This window comes from Tamandua tetradactyla, chromosome 6, assembly GCF_023851605.1.
Source record: "Tamandua tetradactyla isolate mTamTet1 chromosome 6, mTamTet1.pri, whole genome shotgun sequence".
NCBI classification, from domain to species: domain Eukaryota; kingdom Metazoa; phylum Chordata; class Mammalia; order Pilosa; family Myrmecophagidae; genus Tamandua; species Tamandua tetradactyla.
This window is the reverse complement of record NC_135332.1, coordinates 5,428,057-5,446,597: the sequence shown is the minus strand read 5'-3', so window position 1 is coordinate 5,446,597 and position 18,541 is coordinate 5,428,057. Positions and strand designations below refer to the sequence as shown.

Sequence of the window (18,541 nt, the reverse complement as noted above, 5' to 3'; positions counted from 1 at the left end):
GCAGTGCTTAGTTGAGAAGTACTTTTATCTCAGGGACATGGAGGGTTAGTAGGCTTTTAAACATGTATTAACAAATAGATTTATATGTAATCTATATATAGAGAGATTTATATATATATATATATATATATATATATATGTACACACATGCACAAACACATGCATATTTGTACACACATACTTATATACATATATGCATGTATATAAAAGACCATAGAGGGAAGTTAAGCTCCATATCATCCTATTATTTCAGACATTCATTTGCATTTTAAAAGTGTATAATCCGTTTACTAGTTTGTGCTTTTTCCATCATTTGTCATGATTACATTTACATATTTCCACATTTCTACTTAGTGCACATATTTGCCCTGTGTAAGGACTATGGAATAGTTCCTGAATCCTTGATTTACCTTTGGAGTTGTTAACCTTCTATGGCCTGGTGAGGAATTTATCTCATAGTATTATGTATATAGGAAAATGAGTTCTGAGTTTGGCTTAAGAATAAGTTACTTTTTAAATAGGCCAAGCCCTTGATCTTGAGGCTTGCTCTTACAAAACTTACTTCTATAGTGTAGAAACTAAGCCTAACTATAATTATGCGTAGTAATTACTTCCAGAAAATCTCTTTTGTTGCTCAGATGTGGCCTCTCTCTCTCTGTAAGCCCAACTCTGCAAGGAAAATCATACCCTCCCCGCTGTGTGGGATATGACATTCAAGGGTGAAAGTCTCCCTGACAACATGGGACATGACTCCCAGGAATGAGCCTGGACCTGGCACTGTGAGATTGACAATGCCTTCCTGACCAAAGGGGAAAAGAAATGTAACAAAATAAGATATCAGTGGCTAAGAGAGCTCAAATACTGTCAAGAGGCTATTCTGGAGGCATTCTTATGCAAGCTTCACCTGAATATTGGTAATTGCAATGGTTTACTGAACCCCAACATCATTCCTACTAACCCTAAAGAACACCAAGGGCTCTAGTTGAGAGTCTACAAAAGTTTCATGCACTAAATTTACTTTCCAGAAGCCTATAATCTCCAGTTGGTTCCAAGGCCAAACAAGTCCTGAAACCCAGAGGGACCAGCCTCTCCAGGAATGTCCACTAATTTTATCCCCCTATTCTGTATTGTCAACACCCTTTTTCAACAAGAAAAACTTAGAATGGGCATAACCCCAAAGATTGGGAGAAGGATCAAAGGAGAAGGAGGAGTTATAGCAGAGAAGATAGGATTTAACAAATGAGTATGATTGCTGAATCACTATATTGATATTTCTTTTAGCTTTCAGTGTTTTGGAGCAGCTAGAAGGAAAAACCTGAAATTGTGGAACTGTAACCCATACCAAACTTTTAAGACTGTTCTATAACTACTTCTTAAAATGTACTTTGAAATTTATTGCTTTTTTGAATATATGTTATATTTCACAGTTTTAAAAAAACATTTAAACTTCTTGACTGCAATACCACAGACCCGGGTTCGATTCTTGGTGTCTGCCCATGCAAAAAAAAAATTTTTTTAAAGGGACCTACAACAGTTAAAAAAAGAAAGAATAAAGTTACTTTTGAAAGATTATTTTGTAAGTTAGTTGTGGCTTATTCACTATTTTTCAGTGGATTTTGAAACATGCAATAGACATTTGCTGAATGACATTTTCCAGAGTTGTGTTGACAATTTGGTCCACGTTCTACAAGCAATTATAAGTAAAACATTTTGTACATGATTATATGTCTAACCAGATAAAACTCAAAATTTTAAGAAGCTAAAGCAAAGAGGATGACTTGACAAAGACATCTGAAAATTAAGGTTATTTAGTAATTGTTAGACTAAATTACTAGGCTTTTAGACATTTATTAACAAATAGATTTATATATAATCTATATATATAGAGATTTATATATATATTTATTAAAATTATTTTAATAAATAAAATATTAATTTTTAGATCTTTTAAAAATTAAGGTTATTTTAGTAATTGCTGAATTGCAGAAGAAAACAAAAAAAAATTTTGAAATATACCTCCCAACATTCTGTCTCCAAGGCAAGGACTGGTACCAAAGAAATGACTGCTTCTTCCATTTCCTGGCCTTGCACATTAGTTTGATATGCATTTCTGCTCTTTTGGTAGTTGTGATGCCTTAAGAGAGTTCCCTAACTTCTCTGTGTCTATTTCCTTATTTGGGAAATAGAAACATAATTCCTTTGAAGTTTATGGAGGGGTGTCTTGACATAAGTGTCTGGTACATAAATTTTCAATAAAAGTTGACTCCCTGCTTGTTTTATGGAACAGTTGTTTTTCCTTTCATTTTAAAGTTTCTTGTTTGTTGCTTAGTTTAATTTGGGGTACCAAAGTCTAACATTTTTTGTGTAGAATAATAGATGGAGTTAACTTTCTCTTGGAAGATGTATTTTTTAAAGTTGAACATATGCAGATTTTTTGAAATGGTTTTATTGTATATGTTACTTGCACAGCATTGTTAGAAGTTTGTAACTTCAAGAAAATACTTCACCAGTCAATGAGTTATCTTTGTACTGGTTTTAGGTTATTTCTAAGAAACCACTAGTCTCCCGTATGAATGGAAATGGGTGTGATATGTAATAGTATCATTTACTGAACCAGAACTTTGAGCACATTTTTTTTAAAACTTTTTTTATTAATTAAAAAAAATTAACAAACAAAACATTTAGAAATCATTCCATTTTACATATATAATCAGTAATTCTTAATATCATCACATAGTTGCATATTCATCATTTCTTAGTACATTTGCATCGATTTAGAAAAAGAAATAAAAAGACAACAGAAAAAAATAAAATGATAATAGAGAAGAAAAAACTATACGTACATACCCCTTACCCCTCACTTTCATTTACCACTGTTTCAAACTGAATTTATTTTAACATTTGTTCCCCCGTTATTTATTTTTATTCCATATGTTCTACTCTTCTGTTGATATAGTAGCTAAAAGGAGCATCAGATAAGGTTTTCACATTCACAGAGTCTCATTGTGAAAGCTATATCATTGTTCAATCATCATCAAGAAACATGGCTACTGGAACACAGCACTACATTTTCAGGCAATTCCCTCCAGCCTCTCCACTACATCTTGGAGCACATTTTTGACATCCACCCTTGGAGTTCAACAAATATTTCAGACACTAATATGTCCCAAACTGAACGCACTGTGTTCCTCTTAAACCCAATCCTCCTCTCTTGTTCCCTGATTCAGTGAATGGCATCACTGTCCTTCTAGTCTTAAGAGCCCAAAGCCTGAGTCTTGTTCAAGAACTCCCTCTTCCTGACCCCATATCCATCCCATGAAGTCCCATGCATTTCATCTCCTAACTCTCTCTCAAATCCCTTCTTCCCTGTTCATAGCCACCACCCTAGTCCAGGCTATAGATTTTCACCTAAAATGTTATAAGAATCTCCTTTTGACCTTCCTGAACCCCTTTTTTGTCTCTTCCCTGTCTGTTTTCCACACTGTACCAGAGTGAGCATTTCAAAATATGCATCTGATTGCCTCCATGTCTGCCTGCAGGCCACTTACAGTATCTCTTCAATTTGGCTTCAAACCTTCCTCAAACCTTCAGCGTGGCCTCCAAGGCGCTGTCTGACCTGGCCTCACCTCTGCAATCTCCTGTCATGTACACACACAACTACCTGGCCCTTCTTTGGATTCCTCCGTTGGGCCATGCCCATTTCTACCTCAGGGCTCTTGCCCATACTATTCTCTCTTCTGGAATAACTACCCTGTCATCACTGAGACAACTCTGACTCATCCTCAAAGTGTCAATCCAATTTTTACTTGCCCAGGGGACCTTCCATGACTAACACTCAAATGATCAGGTCTCCCTGCTGTTTGTGATCTCTTGCCTCCCTTTAGGTTTCTTTATAGCGCTTGTGTTATGGTCGTCTCTTCCCTCACCCTGCTCGAAGCTCCTTAAGAGCTGCTTGAGTAATGCACTGCTTTGTGACTTTTGAGGTAGGACAGAAATGTCAGGTACTGAATACTAAATCATGGCCTTGTGCTCTAATCTTAAATTCCATGTGTCCAACCAGAAAGACTTGACTTCCTTTAAAATGTTTGTGCAAATCAACCTGTAACAGTGCATAAATTAGTGCCTTGGAGCTGTAATAAACTCCAAATGCTTGTTTTATTTATATAATAAATTGAGTGGAAAATAAGAGTTTGTCTTTAACTGGGAATTTTTAAAATTAATTTCTGTGTGGTAGTACCTTGAGCCATTTAGATGAACATGTCAGGGAGTAATTTAGTAGGGAAAAAAGTCTGTGATAGCAACTGCCTGAGAAACCCAGTGTAAGTGGGAAGTCAGTCATCAACAAAGTTGCCAGGTAATTAATAACATGGATTGAACATTTGCTACAGATAGAGGACCGTAGGGAGCCTTATCTGATGTAGCCTCTATTAGTGTTTCAGTAAGGTCCCAGGCTTACCGTAACCAACTTCCCTTAAAACAGAAATATGTCCCCATTGCACACAAAAAGAGATATGCAGTATTTTGGAGGGTTTTGTGATTTTAGTATATGTAATATAACATTTACTTTTATCTAGAAAATGAGAAGGGTGGGATAAGATAGGTGGTACTGAGGGGTGAAGTAGGACTGCTGAATTTATTTTTGCTGTAAACTGTGGTTTACTACACTACAAGAAAGTCTTTACAATATGGAGAATATTTCCTCAATAGGTTACTGGTTATCCCAGGAAGGCTTTGGGGACCTAGGACAATAGAGAGACTGAAATATTATATAGCCTTTTCTGTGGATTACTTTGACTTTTTTAAAAAATTATTTTCCAGCACTTTCCCAAGTTATCGTCTATTTCAGAATCCCTAAAAGATTGGTACTCCCCTGCCCCTGAGCAGATGGGGGGAAAGGGGTCTTTGTCCGATGATGGGCTTGTCATGCAGTCATTGCCCAATGAATGTTAAACTGATGGGAGTTCTTCCTCGGAGCACAGAGCATCTGTAGAATGCTTCTGTTACCTTCAGATTGATTTATCGATGGAAATGCTGGAATCAGGCAGTGTGAGCAGTGGTTAAGCCTTGGAGCATGAGACCTGGCTCTGCTAGTTAGAAGCTTTGTTACCTTGTTAGGTTGCCTAAACCACTTTGTCTCTTTCCTCTTCTGTAAAATGGGATGATAATAGAATCTCCCTATCAGAACTGTTATAACCGAGAATTATTGTTACTGATTCAGAATCCTGCTACATCTTCACAAATCAGGACTGTGTTTTGCCTGGCTGTCCATGGCCCTTGGTCCTTCTTTCTTCTGAGAAATAATTCTTGCTGCTTTTGTTGACTAGGTAATGTCTTGTTCAGGATATGAATAATCAGTAACATACTTGTGTTCTTTACCATGGAAACTAAAGTATCTGTCATAAAATTTGGGGGTGAAAAACACCTATATTTTTTCAAGAACAAAATACCCATTACACATCTTTATTTAAATAGAATAACTGCCACACTTACAGGGACTTGCAAGAACAATTAATAATATTTCCTCAGTGTACTTGAATCCATCATATCCAAGTGGACAGAGTAATGTGGTCAATTACAACATTTCTAGGCTTTAACTTCCTAAATTTGACAGTTTATGAAATGCTGTCACATTTATTATTTCTCCCAACAGTTCAAGGGGTGGGGAATCGTCACGGCCTCATTTAACAGACTGGGAAATTCAGACCCAGAGATTGGGAGCAGGTGTGTGTGTGTGTGTGTGTGTGTGTGTGTACACATGTGTCTTGAACTAGATAGATGTCTTGCTCCCCAAGCTGGTGTAATTTCCATTAGTCAGATCTTACCATGGAGGGTGCTTTAGGATGTTGCGTTATCTGAGTGGTATTTAATGGGATCTAATTACACATGGATGGCCAGAAAATTTTGTTCTGTTTTGGCATTCTGTTTTGGCAGAGAGTACTCTGAGGATCCACATGAGCTGGAAAAAAATAACCCAGCAACAGACTCAGCACTAATAATCTGGAAAGGGCAAGACACTACCGTTATGTATTTATTGGACCTGTGAACAGAAAACATCAGGATCTCAAATTTGCAGTATTTGTTTTTTTTAAAATATTAAATGGAGCCCCAATGCAGCCATCAGGTTTCTGGTGCTCCAGAATTAGATTAGATGGTTTGGTTCTGTGCTGTGTTCTTACATTTCTGTTTATGAAATGCTACTTGTGCTTATTTTCCCCAATCTTCTGAGAAACAGTTTTTCTTTTGTTCTCTGTGCACCCAAGTTTTTTATTTTCCCCCACTCACCTTTCTTTCCTACCCTATCATTTCTGCCTTCTACTCTCCTCTTGACCTCTGAGACAGGAATGAAATAGAAACTTCAGGAATGGGTGGCTGTGGAATTCCTGACTGTGGTCAGCTCTGTACCAAGGGTCTGGGTTGTGAGGTTAGGACTGGGGCCCTGCCCCAGGGAATGAGATCACAACCCACAGGCAAGCAGTGTAGACCATGTAGCAAAGACCGGGGGCAGAACTCAGTCCAGCAGTGCCCTGTACCCATGAAAGCAGGTTCCTAATTAAAAATATCTGAAGTAGTTGATTGATTGACCTTGGTAGAGATTTTCCCCTTTTTTTGATGCAATTATGGAGCAACAGCCTGTTATGAAGTAATTGCATATAGAGTGGTGCCTTCTGGCGTTGGTGTAGACTGGATTCACAAATTATTGGTGCCCAGGAATAGTTGGTACTGTATCTCCTAATGAGTTCTTATGATTTCATCGCCTCTTTCCATGTGCATATGTGTTTTGTGAGTAAATATAATGTGTTCCTGATCCTCAGGCTGTTTTAGACCAGTGAGTCTTAATTCTAGGATGGACAGTGGGGAGTTGGGGAATAGGATGGCAGGTTGTATACTCCTATGCCTGTGATTACATGGGGAATTTTTTCAAATTATGTGTTTTCCAATCTACTCTTCCCAATTATGATTCCCTGAAATGGGGAAGGGTGGCTGGTCATCTTGTGTATTGAAGATGTTCCTTAGGATTTTCTGATCTACCTCTTTTCCCCTAATCTCAGGATACACCTGCCCTTTGAGAACCATAACTGAGGTGATTGTTCCACTGGCAGTCTGCTCATTGGAGCTGAGCTAGGCCAGTGATTACAAATGAGCAATCACAGATGAACCTCTGGAAGCCAGGGGCTCATTTTTAGGATTTCAAAAGCCTTAATAGACACTGTACGTTTAGGTAGGAGAAGAACACAAAAGCTACCCAAACCATCAAGTTTCCTTGCCTTTGTTTGGAATTGTATCAATTCCGTATGGCTTCATGCTGATTAAAAGTTCTAATTGGCTGTAGATGACATAATAGGAATTTCTGAGACAGGACTGGTCTAGTTCTGGACACTTTTACTAGAGTCTATGTCAGGTCTTACCACAAACTAGACATGCTCAGTACCTTCAGACTGGGATTGGCCTTGACTATCAAAATTAAGCTGCTGATTCTTTCTTGCTTACTTAGCTATATTTACCAGCATCACACCTGTGGCAGTGAATTTGCTTTCATAATGTTATTATGAGCCCTTTATGAATATGGATTATTGGTTAAAATTGGATCAGTGTTGAAATGGAAAAATAGTAAGCAGAATCAATTACTGGTAAACATTGTTAGCATCTTGCAAAATGTGGCCAGAAATGGGGAGGGGACAGAAAAAAGGACTTAGTGAAACTACAAATCTTACCCAGCTTTTAGTCATCTTTGCACTAAACGCAAACAAAGATAACACTTTCACTGTAAAATACCAACTATTAATACTCCGTAGCCTCCTAGGAGCCTCTTGATTGTGCATACTTTTTACATAGTTGTGCTCTTTATATGAGTATCATCTCAAGTCTTGCTTTTTCATTTTGTATTATTACAACGTATAAACCTTTCCATATTTTTGCATTGTCCTCCTTTGTGTCCTTCTTAATGATTATGGCTGCCTAAACTAAACCTAAAACAGGCTAGGGTGAAGTCAGACAGTTCAGGGCAATCTAATTCTGATGGTTAGGGAAGGATGGAGACAAGCTGTTTGATCCTTGACAGCATGGCCTGTAGTCTGCAGGCTGAGTCAGCATGGATGAAAAAGATGTGCTCACGGTTTGCTGCAGGTGCCAATAATAACAATAGCTTACACATGCCATGTATTATTTCTTCATTCTGCCAGCAGTTCCTACAACGTAGACACTCTTATCTTCATTTTATATATGAGGAAAAAAGCCTCTTTTTTTTTGTTCAGGATCTTGTAACTTGTAACTTGTTCAGGATCACGTGCGTATAAGTGGTAGAACTGGCTTCCAGATCTGGGTAAGTTTAATGTGAGTTTGAATTCTCAACCAGGTTTTCTGTATAGGGGTGTTGCACCACTGAAGTCCACTCAGTTCTCAATGGATTTTCTAATTACCTTCTAGTTTAATACTCACAACAAGCACATCTATTAATATGCATTAACGTTAAGAGACTTAATTTTTTTTATTAATAAAACCAATCAACATACAAACATGAACATTCTTAATGTATGAACATTACATACTTGGTGTGCAATCAGTGGCTCACAGTATCATCACAGTGTTGTATATTCATCACCGTGATCATTTCTTAGAACATTTATGTCACTCCAGAAAAAGAAATAAAAAGAAAAAAGAAAAAACTCATAGATGCCTTACACATTACCTCTTCCTTGCATTGACCACTAGTATTTCCCTCTACTCAATTTATTTTAACATTTGTTCCCCCTATTATTTATTTATCTTTAATCCATATTTTTTACTCATTTGTCCATACTGTAAATAAAAGGAGCATCAGAACAAGGTTTTCGCAATCACACAGTTACTTTGCGAAAGCTGTATCATTATACAATCATCTTGAAGTAACATGGCTACTGGAACACAGCTCTACATTTTCAGGCACTTCCCTCCAGCCTCTCTAATACACCTTAAACTATAAAAGGGTTATCTATATAATGCGTAAGAATAACCTCCAGGATAACCTCTCAACTCTATTTGAAGTCTCTCAAACACTGACACTTTATTTTGTCTCATTTCTCTCTTCCCCCTTTCAGTTGAGAAGGTTTTCTCATTCCCTTAATGCTAAGTCCCAGCTCATTCTAGGATTTCTGTTCCACATTGCCAGGGAGGTTTACACCCCTGGGAGTCATGTCGCATGTAGAGAGGGGGAGGGCAGTGAGTTTGCTTGCTGTGTTGGCTGAGAGGCCACATCTGAGCAACAAAAGAGGTTCTGTTGGGGATGACTCTTAGTAGGCTTATTTACTTAATTTTCAGTAGGCTTAGCCTATCCTTTGCAGGGATAGATTTCATATGAATAAATCCCAAGATTGAGGGTTCGGCTTATTGATTTTGTTGTCCTCACTACTTGCGAGAACATCAGGCCTTCTCCAAATGGGGAAGTTTAATTTTCCCCCTTTCTCACCATTCCCTCAAGGGGACTTTGCAAATACTTTTTTACTCACTGTTCAGATCACTCTGGAATTTATTGGGGCAACACTCTGGACAAACGTACAAAATCTTATGCCCTACTTGAGGTTCCATGTACTTATGGTGGTCTATTAAACTGTCCATATAAGTTATATTAGGAAATGCACTAGTCAAAATATAAATTTTGTACCAATAAACATTTTTTGCTTTAATCTCACACATAAGTTAGTTTTAAAATATGAATTATCATCTGTTTTCAACACCCTGCAATATTGACATTCCTTTGTTCTTCCTCATGCAAAAACATTTTTTAATTTGTACATTTAGTCACTATCATTGTATACTCTAGGCATTGCTAGATTATATCATCTCAGTCTTTATCATCTGTCTTTCCTTCTGATTTCATTTGTGCTCCCAGCCCTCCTCCCTCTGTCAGCCTCACGTATAGCTTCATTCAGTGTAGTAACATTATTGTTCTACAGTTAGATAATAGTGTGCTATCCATTTCTGAATTTTTGCATTCAGTCCTATTGCACAATCTGTATCCCTTCAGCTCCAATTATCCAATATCTACCCTATTTCTATCTCCTGATGGTCTCCGTTCTTAATTGAAATTCTCCCAGTCATTCATTAATGTTAGTTCGTATCAGTGAGACCATACAGTATTTATCCTTTTATTCCCGGCTAATCTCACTCAGCATTATGTCCTCAAGGTCCATCTATGTTGTTACATACTTCATAACTTTATTGTCTTACAGCTGCATAATATTCCATTGTATGTTATACCACAGCTTATCTTCTTCTGTTGATGGACATCTTGGCTGTTTCCATCCCTTGGCAATTGTAAATAATGCTGCTATAAACATTGGTGTACAAATGTCTGTTTGTGTCCTTGTGCTCATGTCCTCTGAGTAGATACCTAACAATGGTATTGCCGGATCATGTGGCAATTCTATATTTAGCTTCTTGAGGAACTGCCAAACTGCCTTCCACAGCCATTGTAACATTTTAAATTCCCACCAACAATGGATAAGTGTGTCTTTCTCCACATCCTCCCCAGCACTTATCGTTTTCTGTTTTATTGATAATGGCTCTTCTAGTGAATGTGAGATGGTATCTCATTGTGGTTTTGATTTGCATTTCCCTAATAGCCAGGGAAGTTGAGCATCTTTTCATGTACCTTTTAACCATTTCTATTTCTTTTTCTGAGAAGTGTCTGTTCATGTCTTTTGCCCATTTTGTTATTGTCTTTTTGTTGTTGAATTGAACATGTTCTTTATATATTTTGAATACTAGACCCTTATCTGATACATTGCCTCCAAATAGTCTCCCATTGTTTAGACTGTCTTTTTGCTTTCTTGACAAAGTTCTTTGATGCGCAAAAGTGTTTAATTTTGAGGAGTTCCCATTTATCTATTTCTTTCTTCAATGCTTGTGCTTTGGGTGTAAGATCTAGGAAACTGCTTCCTATTATAGGATTTATAAGATTTTTCCCTATATTTTCTTGTAAAAGTTTTATGGTCTTAGATCTAATGTTTAGGTCTTTGATCCATTTTGAGTTAATTTTTGTTTAGGGTGTGAGACATGGATCCTCTTTCATTCTTTTGCATGTGGATATCCAGTTCTGTAGGCACATTTATTGAAGAGACTGCTCTGTCCCAGGTGAGTTGGCTTGACTGCCTTATCAAAGATCAATTGTCCATAGATGAGAGGGTCTGTATCTGAACACTATTTGACTCCATTGGTCGGTATATCTATCTTTATGCCAGTACCATGCTGTTTTGACCACTGTCGCTTCGTAATACGCCTTAAAGTCAGGTAGTTCGAGACTTCCAACTTCATTTTTCTTTCTCAGGATATTTTTAGCTATTTGGGGAACCCTGCCCTTCTAGATAAATTTGGTTATTGTTTTTTTCTATTTCTGAAAAGTAAGTTTTTGGGATTTTAATTGGTATTGCATTGAATCTGTAAATCAATTTAGGTAAAATTGACATCTTAACTGTATTTAGTCTTCCAGTCCATAAACACAGTGTGCCCTTCCATTTATTTAGGTCTTCTGTGATTTATTTTAGCAATTTCTGGTAGTTTTCTTTGTATAGGTCTTTTGTATCCTTAGTTAAATTTATTCCTAAATATTTTATTGTTTTGGTTGCAATTGTAAATGGAATTTTTTTCTTGATTTCCCCCTCAGATTGCTCATTACTAGTGTATGGAAATGCTACAGATTTTTGAGTGTTGATCTTGTAACCTGCCACTTTGCTGTACTCATTTATTAGCTGTAGTAATTTTGCTGTGGATTTTTCAGGGTTTTCTACATATAGTATCATATCATCTGCAAACAGAGTTTTACTTCTTTTCCAAATTTGATGCCTTGCATTTCTTTCTCTTTTTTTTTTTTTGTCTAATTGCTCTGGCTAGAACTTCCAGCACAATGTTGAACAACAGTGGTGATAGTGGACATCCTTGTCTCGTTCCTGATTTTAGGGGGAAAGTTTTCAGTTTTTCCCCATTGAGGATGATGTTAACTGTAGGTTTTTCATATATCCCCTTTATCATGTTGAGGATATTCCCTTCTATTCCTATCCATTAAAGTGTTTTCAACAAGAAAGGATGTTGAATTTTGTCAAGTGCCTTTTCTGCATCAATCGATTTGATCGTGTGGTTTTCCTGCTTGGATTTGTTGATATGGTATATTACATTAATTGATTTTCTTATGTTGAACCAGCCTTGCATACCTAGAATGAATCCTACTTGGTCATGGCGTATAATTCTTTTAATGTGCTACTGGATTCAATTTGCAAGAATTTTGTTGCAGAGACTTAGTATTAAAACAAAATAACATAAACCCTGAAGGCAAGCAGAAGCTCCTGAGAACTTCCCACTCATATTTGGGGCAGAGTGGTGTGAATGGCCAGTCCACATTCAGACCTTCCTTTGGTTCCATCCTTTAATCTACTTCTGTGTTTCTTGAAATTGAGTGGGCCCTATACTTACATGTCAGCCTGAAGTTTTACAGTACTTTGTGGGAGGTTGAAGTGGTTCTCATGGATCATTTTGGCTGTGGGTAGCTTGCTTTTTTGCCCTGACCTTGGAGCCTAACCTCCACTGGGGAGTGGCTACCAAAGTTCCTGAGCTAACTAATTAGAAGTTATCTGTATGCTCAGCTCCATTCTCTGGACAAATTAATATTTTCCTCATGTTCTCCCTGATGCCTTCTAGTAGGGGAAGTCGATTGAAACACACCTACATAGCTGAGTTTAGATCTTCAATTGTTCCAGGACACTTCTGCTCCTATGCTTGGTGGCCACTCTGCTACTTGGAGCAGTCTTGGCGGGTTGAGGGGTGGGAATAGGGGGGACAGCAGAGTTTTCTGACTGCTACTTAGGCTCCTTTGTGTCGGGGGGGAAGGAGATCCAGTTCTTCAGTATTTTTCCAGGGTCTTGCTTCTGTTAAATGAAGACAGTTTTGTGTATGAATCAAAGCAGACTTAATGCCCTTGGGCTATATTGGAAATTAGAATATTGGTATTAGACTCTTCGAGTCTGGTTGGGGCAGATGGATGTGAAATGTTGGGTTTACTTGCTGGGGCTTTGGCTTCCTATAACTGTAGAGTTGTGTTTTTCTGAAGTGTGAACAAGGGGCTCTTATTCTAGAGTCCTGCATAATCTGAACTCAGAATGTGTTTTTTCTTTTGAATTATGTTGTAAAAATGGTTTTGTATACTTGAAAAAGTACATTAGTACTGTAGTTTGGTTATATTATTGAGAATTTATAAGTTTTGTGCACCTGGGAACCTATTTCCAATTTATTATCCTTGAGTGGATAAGTGGATGCCGAGTTTCATACAATTGATTTACTGATGTACTTTTGGAATGCAGCCTACTTTTGGTTGGGAATTAATTTTCTGTGATTACTTACATGGTATATGTATAAATGAATAAATATTGTAGGAAGTTAGCTGAGAGACTGGAGTCATCTCAGGAGGAAGGCCTGGAGCCCAGTTCAAGCATCACTGTCTTCGTGGAATATGGTGGGATTTGGCAAGGCAGAGGAAAGAGAGGAAGACATTTCCAATGCAGGAAGTTGCTTGAACAGAGGCAGAAAGAAAGTTGGTTTTTGCTTCAGCCAGTGGCTTATCAAACCTGGGGAACACATTGGAGAATAATTGAAAATAAGGTTGAGAAGATAGAGAGACTGAGTTATATTGTGCTCAGAAAACCAAGGAAATTAGAAGAGACACAAAAACATGATAGTTTTTTTTTTTTTAACTTTTATTTGGAAATACAGCATAATAGGTTTTTGAGCAAAAGAGTGAGGGTTGAGAGTAATGCCTAGGCTGGTTTGTGACAGAATGCCAGTTGGGCTGGAGATTAGGGACAGGATGAAGTCAGTGAGAATTGCTGAGGTATAAGGTGATAGAAACACTCAGTCAATAGGTCTTGAGGGACTAAATATTTGAAGAAAAAAGAAGAGAATAAGCTAGGGATTATTATTATAGCTTATAGAATATAAGCTTATAGAATAAGCTATATTATTATAGAATAAGCTCAGCTTAGGGATTTGGTGGTTGGAAGTCCCACTGATGGATGAGAATTAGTTGGTGTGGAGTTGGGTTAGGGTGGGCAGGAATGAGGGGATATATAGGTCCATTGGGTTTAGCATTAGGCCCATTTGGACTTCGGTAAGGTCCCTGTGTGAAGGGGAATAGAAGGGAATGGATAGAAGAATTCCTGGCTTTGGAGGGATGGGATAGTGATAGACATATAGAGTTGGGAACAGGAGGGAAGATGGCAAGTCTTACCCCCCTTGTGAGTTGGGATCAAGGACCTCTGCTGACAGCTGATGGGGAAAAGAGGAAGATGAAATTGGAGACATGGATAAGAGACAAGCTAGGCCTGGAATCACTCCAGTGGACAATCTAACTAGTAAATCAATGAGATAATTCAGAAATTTCCAGGAAACAACAACGATAGGGTTGACTGGACCAAGTCTGCATGCTATAGCTGCCTTCTGGCTGGGTTCTGCAGTTAACCCCACCCCCCAACCTGCCATCCCTCCCCATCCCCTCCCCACCAGCTGGGATGGATTTCCTTGATGGTTAGAGTGACTCAGGACTGTGGGGAGCACTGACTGGCGTTTTGTGGGCAGGAGATAGTAGTGTTAATAACTTAGGGAGGATGCTGCAGATGGTGGTTTGATCTGAAAACTAGGCTGGCGTTTCTCGTACTTTCCTCTCCTTCCTGTTTTTAAAAAGAGCCAGGCAGAGTAGGAAGAGGTTATTTTTTTGTGAGAGGGTGGTGGATTGTGGTCCTATAAGCAGAAGGAGGTCTTGTAGGGCTCAGCAGGGTACTGTAACAGGAGGATGGTAGAAGCATGGGAACAAGTACTGTTTGAATCCATGACAGGGTGAAGCTGAGAGGTGGTGCTTGGAATGATGTTTGTTCAGAGAAGAAGGATAAAGTCCTGGGGTGGAGAGTTAGATGCAAGTTCTGCCCTTACTGTGGCATGGGTAGCTGGAGCAGGAGTTATCTTTGATACAGTTTGGCAGTAGGGGGTGGGGTGGGGGTGGATGAGGGATGCTTGAAGAAGCCAAATGGATGGCCATCCTCTGTTGCCACAGCACATACAAGTAAGTGCTCATTATCTGCATCTAATTCCTTGTAGACTCAGCAGTTAGAAGTTAGGGATGTTTCTACAACAAGACTAAGACTAGTACGGAGGTTTTGAGGTATTTTTTAATGTGAGATGAGCTGTTTCAATGTTATTTGAAAAATATTTTTTACTTGATTGCCTTAGGCACATTGGTCAGTTTCAAGTGCACCCTGGTTTTTCCTTTGCTTGACTTTAGCAGTTGTCAAGAATTTCTCTGCTGCGAAATGGAAAGTAGGACTCAAAGTATGCTCTAGCCCATGGAAATTGAATTATAAAATCATAGCTTTGTAGAATTTGGAGCTTTCTGGAAAGTTCCTTGAAGACAATGGAGAAAGGTCCCTCGGTTAACGGTAGAAGAACCCCAGACTCAGAGAGGGAGGTGACTTGGATAAGCTCTCTTACTGTCACTTGATGGCTTAATCTGCCTTGGAGGTTCTGCCACTGCTGCCTCATGGCCTCACTCAATACATATTTTCAGAGACTGATTCTACCATCAATTGAACAATTGTCAGCATCTCATGCTTGAGTGGAGCTTTTGGACCAGCTCACTCGATCAGTGAGCTGCACTTTGGCACAAGTTTTCCCCAGGCGCAATCCACAGTGAAGGTGGTGTGGGGGAATGTCCCCTCACAGAGCCTCTAGGCAAGTTGCTGTCCTCCAGGGGAACCATGGTACAGCCTACTCAGACTGACTGGCCAGCTGGGCTCGTGTGTCTGCCAGGTAGGACCCAGAAGCCAGTTGCTGAGTTCCCTGGTTTGCTTATTTCCTCCATACCATCGCATTTTTTCCACCTTTTTTTCTCTCTTTTCCTGAGAAGTGGTTGGGAGCAGGGTTATTTTGTGTTCTTCAAGGCCAGAGACACTAGAGAGAATTTTAAGTAAGACTTTGTTCATAAGTTAACGTTAAATTTGAAAAATGTTTAGAATATTATTTTTCTTTTAATAACGTCTACCATGGCTTATAGAGATGAGTTCCAAATATTGTATATCTTAAAGTTCAGGGCAGCTGTTGAGAGGAGACCTTGTGCTTGTTGGTGAGAAGCACCTGAGTTTGTATGGGCTGCACTTGGAGGAGTGACTGCTGACCCTGCATTCTGGGGTGGGTGCAAGAGTGTTGTGAACCAGGCTGCTGCTTTCCCACCCGAGCAGGCCCCACACCCTGCTGTGCTGCCCTCATCTCGCCACTATGATTCCTATGGTCAGTTTTCTTATTGTGGATATGGTGTTTAAATTTAGACAGCTTTTGTGAGTGCAAAGAATTTACACTTCCAGATACAGCCTTTTTTTTTTCCCCATGTGTAATCCATGTGTATCTCCTGACCTTCTTGAATGTCTTGAATGTGACCTTGGGTTTCCTACTTCTTTCCCTTTCTCGTGCACTGTCCTCTATTTGAAATGTACTGCCCAGCCCTAGTCTCTTCTAGTCAGTCTGTCAGGTCTAAAGGGGCAGGCTTACGTGTTGCCTCTGGGAAACCTCTCACCCCTTCCTTTGTTTTCTCTTTCTCACCTTCACCATCCCTCTGCCCCTACCACACGTACACATATACATACGGTTTTCTCCCTCTCCCCCCACCTCCACCGTCTCCCTCTTTTACACATCTCAAACCTGATTTTTTTTTTTTAATTATCTTCTTTGACCTCAGATTCCCTACCTGAAGATAAAATTCTGATCTAAGATATAGTTGGCAGATTTTCCTACCTGGTATCAGTGTGAAGTCTGCTGATGCATATATTAAAATATTATTGTTTCTGACTGAAAAAAAAAAAGGCTAATTTTTTTTAAGAAAGGCTAATTTTTTGTACTTTGAATTCTCTAAGTTTTCTCAATTTATAAAGAATTCATCAGAAATATTTTCTGACACGGAGATGTTGAGTGATGAGTCGATGCTAATGGATTCAGATGTCTAATTAGGTTTTCTAATTTGGAGGGAAAAAAATGGATTTGGAGGGGAAAAAATCCAAATACTTTACCATTTTGTATAACTAAAAAATACAGAGAAATGATAGTCCATCAGTCAGTTTTTCTGAAGTTAAAAGACAGATCCTTGTACAAAGAATAGAATGCAATTTATATATAGGCCTGACACCACTGATATTATTTTCTAAAAGATTTCAGAGAATAATGCTTTCTCACGGGTGGAATGAGAAGTCTTCTCAGGAAGCTGTAAACCCCAGAAACTATGAAGAAAAAGACTGAGAGAGTTATAATCTCAAAGTGTAAAACTTCTTTATATTAAAAGAAACGTAGACCAACAAAATTAAAAAAAAAAGGTCAGAGATTGGGAGAAAACATTAGCAACATACACTATAGACAAAATGTATTCTTTTTAAAAAATTTTTTTAAAAAATACCAAAAAACACCAAACAAACGCAAACATTCTTAACTTTTGATCATTCTGTTCTACATATATAATCAGTATCATGATCATGATCATATTCATCATCATGATCATTTTTTGGAACATTTGCATCTATTCAGAAAAAGAAATAAAAAGAAAAAAAATTCATACATACGATACCCCTCACCCCTCCCTTTCATTGATCACTAGCATTTCAATCTAAATTTATTTTAGCATTTGTTCCCCCTATTATTTATTTTTATTCCATATGTTCTACTCGTCTGTTGACAAGATAGATAAAAGGATCATCAGGCACAGGTTTTCACAGTCACACAGTCACATTGTGAAAGCTCTATCATTCAGTCATCTTCAAGAGACATGGCTACTGGAACACAGCTCTACATTTTCAGGCAGTTCCTTCCAACCTCTCCGTTACATCTTGACTAACAAGGTGATATCTATTTAATGTGTAAGAATAACCTCCAGGATAACCTCTCGACTCTGTTTGGAATCTCTCAGCCACTGACACTTTATTTTGTCTCATTTCACTCTTCCCCCTTTTGGTCGAGAAGGTTTTCTCAATCCCTTGATGCTGAGTCTCAGCTCATTCTAGGATTTCTGTCCCACGTTGCCAGGAAGGTCCACACCTCTGGGAGTCATGTCCCACGTAGACAGGGAGGAGGGTGGTGAGTTTGCTTGTTGTGTTGGCTAGAGAGAGAGGCCACATCTGAGCAAAAAAAGAGGTTCTCTTGGGGGTGACTCTTAGGCCTAATTTTAAGTAGGCTTGACCTATCCTTTGTGGGGTTAAGTTTCATATGAACAAGACCCAAGATTGGGGGCTCAGCCTATAGCTTTGGTTGTCCCCACTGCTTGTGAGAATATCAAGAATTCCCCCTTTCTCACCATTCCGCAAAGGGGACTTTGCAAATACTTTTTTATTCACTGTTCAAATCACTCTGGGATTTATTGGGGCATCACTCTGGACAAACCAACAAAATCTCATATCCTACTCAAGGTTCCTTGTACTTCTGGTGTTTAATTAAACTGTCCACATAAGTTATATTAGGGACTGCACTAGTCAAAATATAAATTTTGTATCAAATA

The 18,541-nt window shown here is 38.5% G+C and overlaps 1 protein-coding gene across 3 annotated transcripts in view; it reads left to right on the top strand.

Annotated features, from left to right (window-relative positions):
- The window catches only part of TEX2 (testis expressed 2), a 131,808-nt gene that overhangs the window by 25,303 nt on the left and 87,964 nt on the right, over positions 1-18,541 (top strand). Inside the window, exon 1 of one of the 3 annotated variants that reach the window (XM_077163578.1) lies at positions 15,423-15,819. The exons of the other annotated variants lie outside the window; for them this stretch is intronic. The gene's annotated coding sequence lies outside the window, so the exon portion shown is untranslated. Of the gene's footprint in view, positions 1-15,422; positions 15,820-18,541 lie in introns of those variants that run through there. 3 annotated transcript variants of the gene reach the window in all.